General features: G+C 37.7%; 1 long non-coding RNA gene across 1 annotated transcript in view; it reads left to right on the top strand.

The window, feature by feature from the left end:
- Positions 1-447: 447 nt before the first annotated feature.
- The window catches only part of LOC146759951 (uncharacterized), a 135,595-nt gene continuing 126,239 nt past the window's right edge, over positions 448-9,803 (top strand). Inside the window, exon 1 of the long non-coding RNA XR_014948590.1 lies at positions 448-648. This is a non-coding gene — a long non-coding RNA (uncharacterized LOC146759951). The remainder of the gene's footprint in view (positions 649-9,803) is intronic.

Raw genomic sequence — 9,803 nt, 5'->3', positions numbered from 1 at the left:
ATGTTGAAATTTAGGTTGTTTATTAGTATTGAACTTGATAGTGGAATTTCTTGTAAAATTTTGCAAGTAACTCACAATTGCATTTTAAGGATTTCTTATGAGCAGTTATTGTACTTAAGTTTTAAGCATAGGTAGGTTAAAAACTGGAATGTGAGTCCACACAGGTGCACTGTATTTTTTTCCAAGAACTAGTATATTGATATGTCATTAAGATTTATAATCTTTTCATTCTTAGTCTAATAGTTAAAGTTTACCATTTTTTCTTGCACTAATGCCAATAGACTGTATTGTTCAATTTGTGAAGAGGATGTAGTAAATGTTAACAATAAACTATAACTAGCCATTTTAGGATTTTGAAGGGGAAGCTTTGGAAAAAAAATAAATATCTGAGGGGAAGGGGCTTGAAGTACATTTTTACACTTGCTTGATTTTTGTCTCTGCTCTCAGGTTGTAGGGGAATTGCCAAGTCACAGCCTGAATCAACAGCTGAACACCAGGTGAGAAGTGGCTAACCTGGGGTGCTCAGGTGCAACCAATGATCCTGAGTGAGCAGAACCTCTCCACCCTTATTTAAGTGTTAGCAGCCAAGGAAGCAGCATCTCTTTAGAGTCTGTATTATTTTTGAGCTGTCACCAGTCATGGGAAGAGGTAAGCTAATTTTTCTTCATTATTTTCTATTGTTCCATAGTGCTTATATCCTTGTAGGAAGCACTGCTTTCATCTTTTGCCCTGTGCAGGTAGGATAAGGTAAAGCTCAACTGATCATATAACCAGTAATGTTGCACTGCCTTAAAATGCCCTGCATGTACCTGATGTCATTGTAGAACAAATATCAAATTTGATTAGCATGGTAATTGTACTCTGCTGAAATGTACATCCATGATAAGTTTACAACTTGAATTATATCTGTTTTTCTCTTAAAAGGAAAATGCCATGCTATATTCTGAAGCTTTGTTTTTCCTTAGAAGATGTCCTGGATTTTATTTTTTTAATGTTGCTCCTGATTTATTGAATGTCCATGTTTCCCTGGATAGTACCATCTTTAGAGTTATACATCATCAGAGTGACTCATTCCAATGATGTATTGCATTAATACATCATCAAAGCGCCTTGCTCTGCTGTTGCACTAATGATATGTTAGTATAATACATCATCAGAGTGAACTGCACTGATGATGTATTACTAAGATGGTGATGGCATTCTGTGAAGAAAAGGTTGAGGAGCAGGTTCAATACAGTCACAGGAGAAAAATTAGTCAATATAGAGTATAACTGTTTCCCTGGTAGTGATGCTGATGGTAAATTAGCACCATAGCCCCTGATCCGTACCCTTGCAGAAACAGTGAGACATGCATTATCCCCAAAAGAGGAATGAATTCAGAACACTCAGCTAAAGGATTTTATAGGAGAGAGGGGAGGTGTAACTATACATATCACTGGAAAGCTAAAGGTTATACATATAGCTATAATTACTGGCTACTGAGAGATTGAATGAATCAAACAGGGCCAGAAAAGGACACAAGTCTACATATGTTCAGGAGCTCCCTCTCTGCTGGAGAATGAGACACATTTGGAAGACTAAGATATAGGGTCTGTATGTGAACTGAGTTGAAATGGCTGTCACTTAGAAACATCTAACAGGGGTATAAAAATATTGCAGAGTACCTAGGAAGGCTGTGTCCTAGTATTTTTTTAACTTTTTATTCTTATCTAAATCATGTTATGCCAGGTGGGAGAACAGAATATGTTGCAGCCTTAGTTCAGTGCACTGATAAGCTCCTTATGCACTCAATAATAGACGATAGATGTGCATAGCCAACTATATGTGGAAAAGGCAGTAACACCTGGTTTTCAAATTGTTTTGAAACATCATTGTCGAAGATTAGAAGGACATTAACTGATGCGTGCATTAGTTAATATCTGGAAATTCTGATGAATAATATGACTGAACTACATTGGTATATTTCTAGAAGTGATGTGTTATAAATGTCATTTATATAAATGACACTTACTTGTTTTTACATGCACTTATCTCCCTTCAATTTCTTCGTACAGAATTGCATGTTCTCTTCAATATTAATTAAAAAGAATAAATTCTGGGCCTTCTCACCACTGAGGTTGCCCAGCTTTCTAGAGGACACCTCCTTTTCTCTTAACTCTGTTTAAGGGCTCTCAGGGTGATTTCTGAAGTAAGATGTTGGAGCAGCTAAACTGCGAGTTTGCTTTCCAGAGATATGAAAGTGAAAATAATGTTAAGATGAAAGCCATCAGAATTGTAGAGTGCAGAAAGAAGTTGTTACATATGGATTTGCTTATTTAATGTAATAGGCAGGCTGTGACATATTTTGTTTTCTCTTGGTTTAAAAAAAAAGTAAAATACAGGCATGAGAACAGTTGCCATTCTGCTCATGTTCATTCTGGGCTGGCTCTCTCATTTTCTTCTTCATTCTTGTGCTTCCTAGTTTCTCCCTCCAGTTTTTCATGCTCTTTTGCATGTAAGCCTGGTTTAATGTCTTTCTTACAGCTGCTGTCTCTGGTCCTCAAAGGTCCTGCAATTCTGTGTTTTATTTCCTATTCTTGGGTATGCCATCACCTGGCATAGCCTGGTGAGACTTTCTCTGGCATGTCAAAAATTATACAGGGCCTAAGGATATAAGCACCCTTTGCAAGAGGGCCTGTGCACAGCATGTTGCTGCTCTCCATGCCACATAACCGTACTCTGGCTGTGTAGGCAGCACATCAACTCCCAGGCTGATTGTCTTTTAACTCTGAAACTGAGAGAAATTCTCTTTGTGCTCTGCACTTTTGTTTGAGTGCTTCCTATACGTAACTTCAGTCTTACAGTCACATCTGTACTGATTTGGACAATAGTAATGTTGTAAGGGAGGACAACCATGCCATCCAGGTGCTTTAAATGTGAATTAGCTTTTTTAAATGAACAATGTTGTACCAGTTCTTAAAAACTCGCAATGCTTTGTGGCAGTATTCCTCATACAATAAATCATTGCTTACCATCTCATTCTTGTATTGGTAGATTCTACTCCCAGGGACTGAAATTGCTGCTTCAAGCTCTTATTGGAAGTTAATTATTCAGAGTTGCTCAGTATTTCTATCACTACTGCAGGTATCTTCAAAATAGCTCTCTTCTGATCCTTTATGATCTCTTCACAAGAAAAAGGACAATATAAAATATTCTTCTGACATATATATTAGATAAAATAAATGTGGTAATGTTCCAGAAAATGCAGCAGAAACAGCTGAAAAGTTTTGTCAGTAAAAATGCTGAAAATGTTATTTTCAGTATTTCAATAATCAGAATTAGTATCTTCATCATTATCCATTTGTGTATTTGTACTATAGTCAAGTAATACTGCAAATAAAGCATAATGAAGGAAGCTGTAAATATCATGAGAAGCACTAAGGCTTCTGCTGTGTGTGTATGAAATAATGTAAACCTATTTGCTTGAATTCAGTACTCCTATTGGCAGTAATGGATTTTAATAGTGTAAGAACTGGAACATACCCTTTGGAGCTGGACAAACCAAGGCTTTTCTTAAATGACTTGCGCATATGTGCTTTATATCATCTGAGACAATCTGCCATAACAAAGGACAAAACATGATGTTCTATTTTTTAATAAATAAAGCCTTCTTTAAGATAGAAATTGCTAAGTGCAGAAATACAGACATTCATAATTTATAAACAACAAGTACTCCTTTTGGCGGCCTGCCATGCAGTTCCTTTTCTAAACTGTGAATGAGAAATGATGTGAAAGTTACAAATGGTACAGCTAACAGACCTGGCAGGATTTGAAGCAATATTGGTGCCAGCCCAAATGGATGTTGGGTGCTGTTAGGATTGAATAGTTTGGAGATATAATACAAGTACCTGGAGGTGTCTTTATCAATGAAATTTAAAATGAAGAATAGTCTTTCGGCTGTGTGGTAAAAGCCGTGCATCATCTGAGACTTTTTGTCATTCCTGTCCTTGACGTAATGTGAGGAGGTAGATAAACAATTAGTTACCTGCACATCTGGGTTTCAGGTGATTGAAACTTTAATAAGCTTTATGCTTTTAAGTGCAAGGGTTTTTTGTGGTTGGTTTTTTTTGTTTTGTTTTTTGTTTGTTTTTTAGCTTTTTGTGTGTGTGTGTGTGTGTGTGTGTGTAAGTCTTAAGTGAAAAACTGTGGGAGGTTTAGTCCTCAGACATGCTGTGTCTGGCAAACAGTTGGACCCTCATTATGCTGAATCAGGCATCTGGATCTAGCAGAGCAATTAGTTCTTTTCCCTCTGACCTCCTCTGACTCAGCTTACTTGCTTGGATTTACCTGTGATGTTTCCTTTCTCTTGTGATTGCCCTGCCAGTGATAAGAGGGTACCCAACTTGAAATGGATAACAGCTGCCAAATACCATGTTCATATATTGCTCAGGCTTTTTGAGTGAGTAGTGGATTGGTGGAAGAATGTGGGAAGAGGTGCTAACCATTCAGTCTTTTCCATTTGATTTTATGTGTGTAAAACTTATTCATATTTGATTTGGAGGAAAAAGTCATTTTTCAAGTATATTTGTGCTTCTATAAGGATGCCACACTGCTTTCATAGCATTCCTGAATGTGGGTACTTGCAAGACTGTACTGGTAGGAGATCCAGTGCTTTCCAATTGCTTTGAGGTATTTGGGTTTGATTATGATCTAGCATTTTCTTGTCTACTCCATCAGTTTTCCTGTGTAAATACCTATTGTTCTCTATAGCAGTATTTTTGTTTGAGGTTTACTGACACTGCACAAAATACATACATATGATCTTTGAAGAAGTGAACGATTTACTGAAGTTCAAATATTTATTGAATTCAGCGTAAGTCTTGATTTTGAGTGGAAGTTAAGAAGCTAAAGACTTCTAATCTGTTTTTTTTTTTTTTTTTTTAAAGTTAATGTGCAATTTAATGTTGCTATTTAGAATCAGTTCTGAGGAATGAGTACATCTATTAGATGCACAGTAAGCTACTCTCTCCTCTCTTTAACCTAATCTTTTCTTCTTGTATAATTTATCTACTGGAATTGTAATTCTCCATTGATTCTAAATCAAAAAAGCCCATTGATTTTTGTCATTCCAGAGTTTCAGATATGGTTTGTTACATTGACTAAAGGCCTGAGCAGAAGCTCACTGAAGTTAATGTAAGTCTTTAAGCTGACTTTTATTAAGCATTGGATCAAATTCTAAAAATGCACCTCTTTCTAATGAAGAACTGCAAAACCTTTCCAGTGTTATCAAGAAGAGAATGCTGTAAGGACAACAAATTCATATGTGTACATACATTTTTCTTATAAATGTTCCCTTGGTTGAGGGGACAGTATAATAGTGTAGCAAGCAGCCCAATAAATCAATTATCAAATTTAAAAACAAATTAATATATAATTAGGGTATGTCAGGCCCATTAATAGATAAATATTCATAAAACAGATTAAAAGTTGGAAATCTGCAAAATGAAATCTTTAAATGTGATCATCCCTTTGTGTTTGCTAAATGTGAGGTTCCTAATTTGGCTGGAGAAAAGCGTGAAATGTGTTTGAAAGTATTTTTGCTTTCATTTATTGAATGCACGTTTCCAGTAGTGAGAAGTGAGCTATGATGTGTATAAATAAAACTTATCTCAGTACTCCAAAAGTTAGAATGTTTACTTAAAATTGGCAGTGCTAGCATAAATTCAGTCATTCTAGCTAGCATAAACTCTCAGTCATTCTATGACAATGTCAATTTATGCATATTGTCATTCTGTAAACAAACTGTAGAACCTTACTTCACTAACTAGACTCACTGTTTAATCACTCATTAGCAACTTGGGTTTATTAATAGTCTGACAGTAAAGATGTTTGTTGCTTTTTTTTTTTTTTTCATTCACTGAATTCATTTAATTATTAATTCACTGCATATTAACCTCTCATAGCCAAATTTAGCTACTTTGAAGATAACCTATGAAGGTTCCTTTCTTCTCTGGAGTTATTACTTTAGTCCCTTGGTAATGATTCTCTAGTTGTGTCTTTTGCACTATTTTCTACATTACAATCATTATGTTGTCTCTTGTTGATAATTGAATAAACTCTTATCTTTCTTGATTTTAACTAGATATCCCTAATTTAATAATCCCATAATTAGTATATCTGGTCCAAACCTCAGTTTATATGTGTCTGAACTATTTTTATTGTCATGCCACAGTAAATTAACCCTGTGCTTGACAGCTATGTTGAATGTAACAAGCCAATGCCTCAGTCAGACTTGAATGCCAAGTGAATGGGGCCAGGCTAATTTTGGTGGTGCCTGGTGACAGAACAGTGGGCAGCAGGTGTAAACAGGAACACAGGAAGTTCTAACTGAACATTTGGGAAAAAAAAAAAATAATAATAATAATAAATTCATTGATGGTGACAGAGAACTAAAACAGACTGCCCAGGGAGGCTGTGGACTCTGGAGATATTTAAAATGTACCTTGACACTTTCCTGTGCCATGTCTGTAGGGAACCTAATTTAGATGATGGACTAAATGATGTTCAGAGGTCCCTTCCAACCCCTGTGATTCTGTGATGTTGGTTTTTTTTTTTTCCTTTCCCTATTCAACTGAAAATGGTGATGTTCCTATAATATCTACAGCCATTTTGATATTAAAAACAACTGCTGTAGAAAGTATATATATATATAAATCTCATCTTGTGTGCAACTTTGTTTCCTTTGGGAAGTAGGTGATGCCATTTGTGCCAGTTTATGTGTTAAAATGCAGAAAATGTTGGAAGAATTTCATTCTTTGGGTGTATGTAAGCATAATAGTATAATAAGCTGATAGATTTGTAAATGGTTGGTTTTGTGAAGTAGTAGTTTCATTCTAGTGTTCAGGTTTACATTAATGTCTAAATGACGATGTCGGCCAGGTTTGATTCTCTTTCATGTTAGTTAATTTTTACAAGGATTATCTTGTTTCATTCAATAATATTACCACGGGGGGAGGGGGGGGAGGGGGCGGGAAACACGGGGTTTATAATATTATTTTCTAAAGGAGAAAGCCAATTTGTTAAAAAGAACTTCTATATAACCCATTCTAACTCAAGAAGCTTAGTGATTATGCTAATAAAATTGATGCTAATAAAACTATGACAAAAATTCTTTTTATATAGGTTTCCAGTTGAGAATGAGTTCCTGACTATAATTTAGTAGCAAATGGTTGATATCAAATCAGTATTTCCTTGCCCTTCTTGCTTCCTGTCTAAGATTTTAGAGTGGGTACCTGGGTAAGTGAGAAAGGGAATGTTTAGCAGTTCTTGACATGGAAAGGATTTGAAGCTGCTTCTAGAAAGAGTTAGGATGATGTTTCTTTTCTTCAATTTTATTTAATAAAGTACTTCTTATTTGCTTTACTTTTGATTACTTCAGCTGTTTCCTAAATTACAGAATCATAGAATGGCTTGGGTTGGAAGGGACTGTAAGGATCCTTGAGTTCTGATTTCCTGCCACAGGCAGGGCCACCAACCTCCAGATTTGGCACTGGTCCGGGTTGTCCCGGCCCCTATCCTGGTCTTGAACACCTCTATGGATGGAGCATCTACAGCCTGATCCAGTACCACACCACTCTCTCTGTAAAGAATTTCCTTCCAATAATCAAGTGCATGGGCTGCAGAAGTTTCATCCAAAGGAAGTTTTTTAAAGCCTTTATCTAAGAGACACTACTCAAAGTATTTCTGGATAACCAAATTACTTTCATTTTAATATACTACAAAATAATGTCTTTTAAGCCTGAAATGTTGTTATATACAGCAATTTATCTGATGTTGGCCTTTCATTCCTTAACAGCTTGCTCACCTATGTATGAAGCATTGGAAATATCTCCAATATCCTGCATCAGCCTCTGTCTCTTCATCTCAGTATTGCTTCCCTCAGTTTTTAAATATTCAGGATATAATTCCCCATGTGCCTCTGTGTTCAGTATGACTTCAGCTTGACATCATACATTACTGTCAGCGGTGAAGAAAAACTGTTACAGAAGTTCTAAACCTAGCTTAGAACTAGGTGCAGCTTAGAGCAAATCTAATGTCTGTACAATAAATTATTAGTCACAGACTCAGATGTGAATGATCCAAATCCTTTATTACAAGTTCTCACATCTCTCATATACCTTCACAAGTTTTCTTTTTCTAGCTTTCCCATTTGCCCCTACAACTTTCTAATCCTCCTTTGCGTGTCAACAAAACGTTCCACACTCTTTGACTGTTCATGCTGGTGCTTATCCAATCGCAGCCACAAGCTGTTTTTACTTCTAGAGTCCTTGGTTCTCATGCTGTTTATCTGGCTCCACAGCTGCTACTCTGTACAGTCCTTCTTGTATTCACACAAATTACTTTCCTGGGCTTCAAGTTACCTCTCCTTGAGGATGAAGCAAACCGCAAAATAAAATGATAACAAAGTAACAAGATCGAGACTTCTATATTTAGTCATTACCAGGTGAAACTCTAGATGAATTACTATCGAAAGATCTTGTCTTAAGAAACAATATAGCCAGCAGATTATTAAATAAATAAAAATGAGGACCAGGGAACTAGAACAAAAATGAAGAGGGGACTAAATGAGAATGAAACTAATGGAATTACATTAGAAATAGAACTTTCAGCTGCCAAGATAAATTCATAGACATCGCTATGGACATGGAACTACTTATCAGGAGGTTATCAGGAGTACTCGGCATGGGTTCACCAAGGGGAAGTTATGCTCGACCAACCTGGTGGCCTTTTATGAAGATGTCACTAGCTGGGTGGACAGGGGGAGGGCAGTAGATGTAGTCTACCTTGATTTCAGTAAGGCTTTTGATACTGTCCCCCATGACATCCTTATAACAAAGATGAGGAAGTATGGGATAGATGAGTGGACAGTGAAGTGGGTCAAGAATTGGCTGACTGGCAGAGTGCAGAGGGTTGTCATTGGCGGTGCAGTGTCTGGCTGGAGGCCTGTAACTAGCAGCATCCCCCAGGGGTCTGTACTGAGTTTGGTGTTGTTCAATATCTTCATCAACGACCTTGATGAGGGGATAGTGACCACCCTCAGCAAGTTTGCTGATGACACGAAGTTGGGAGGATTGGCTGATGTGCCTGAAGGCTGTGCTGCCATTCAGCGAGACCTGGACAGGCTGGAGAGCTGGGCAGTTAGAAACCAGATGAGGTTTAACAAAAGCAAGTGTAGAGTCTTGCACCTGGGTAGAAATAATTGCATGTGCCAGTACAGGCTGGGGGAAGACCTGCTGGAGAGGAGCTCTGCTGAGAGGGACCTGGGCATCCTGGTGGACGACAGATTGGCCATGAGCCAGCAGTGTGCCCTTGTAGCCAAAAAGACCAATGGCATACTGGGGTGTATTAAAAAGAGCGTGTCCAGTAGGTTGAGGGAGGTGATCCTCCCCCTCTACTCTGCCCTGGTGAGGCCTCATCTGGAATACTGTGTCCAGTTCTGGGCTCCCCAGTACAAAAAAGACAGATTTCTTGGAAGAAGTCAAGCAGAGGGCCACTAAGATGGTGAAGGGCCTGGAGCATCTCCCATATGAGGAGAGACTTAGGAACTGGGTCTGTTTAGCCTTGAGAAAAGAAGGCTGAGAGGGGACCTGATCCAGGTTTATAAATACCTGAGATGTGGGAGCCACAGTGGCTAGGCCGGTCTCTTTTCAGTAGTGCGTGGGGACACAACTAGGGGTAATAGGATGAAAGTACAGCATAGGAAGTTCCGCACAAATGTGCGCAAGAACTTCTTTACGGTGAGGGTGACGGAGCACTGGAACAGG

This window comes from Coturnix japonica, chromosome 8 (genome assembly GCF_054131305.1).
Source record: "Coturnix japonica strain WE chromosome 8, WE-NBRP24, whole genome shotgun sequence".
NCBI lineage: Eukaryota > Metazoa > Chordata > Aves > Galliformes > Phasianidae > Coturnix > Coturnix japonica.
This window is presented reverse-complemented; position numbering and strand designations above follow the sequence as displayed.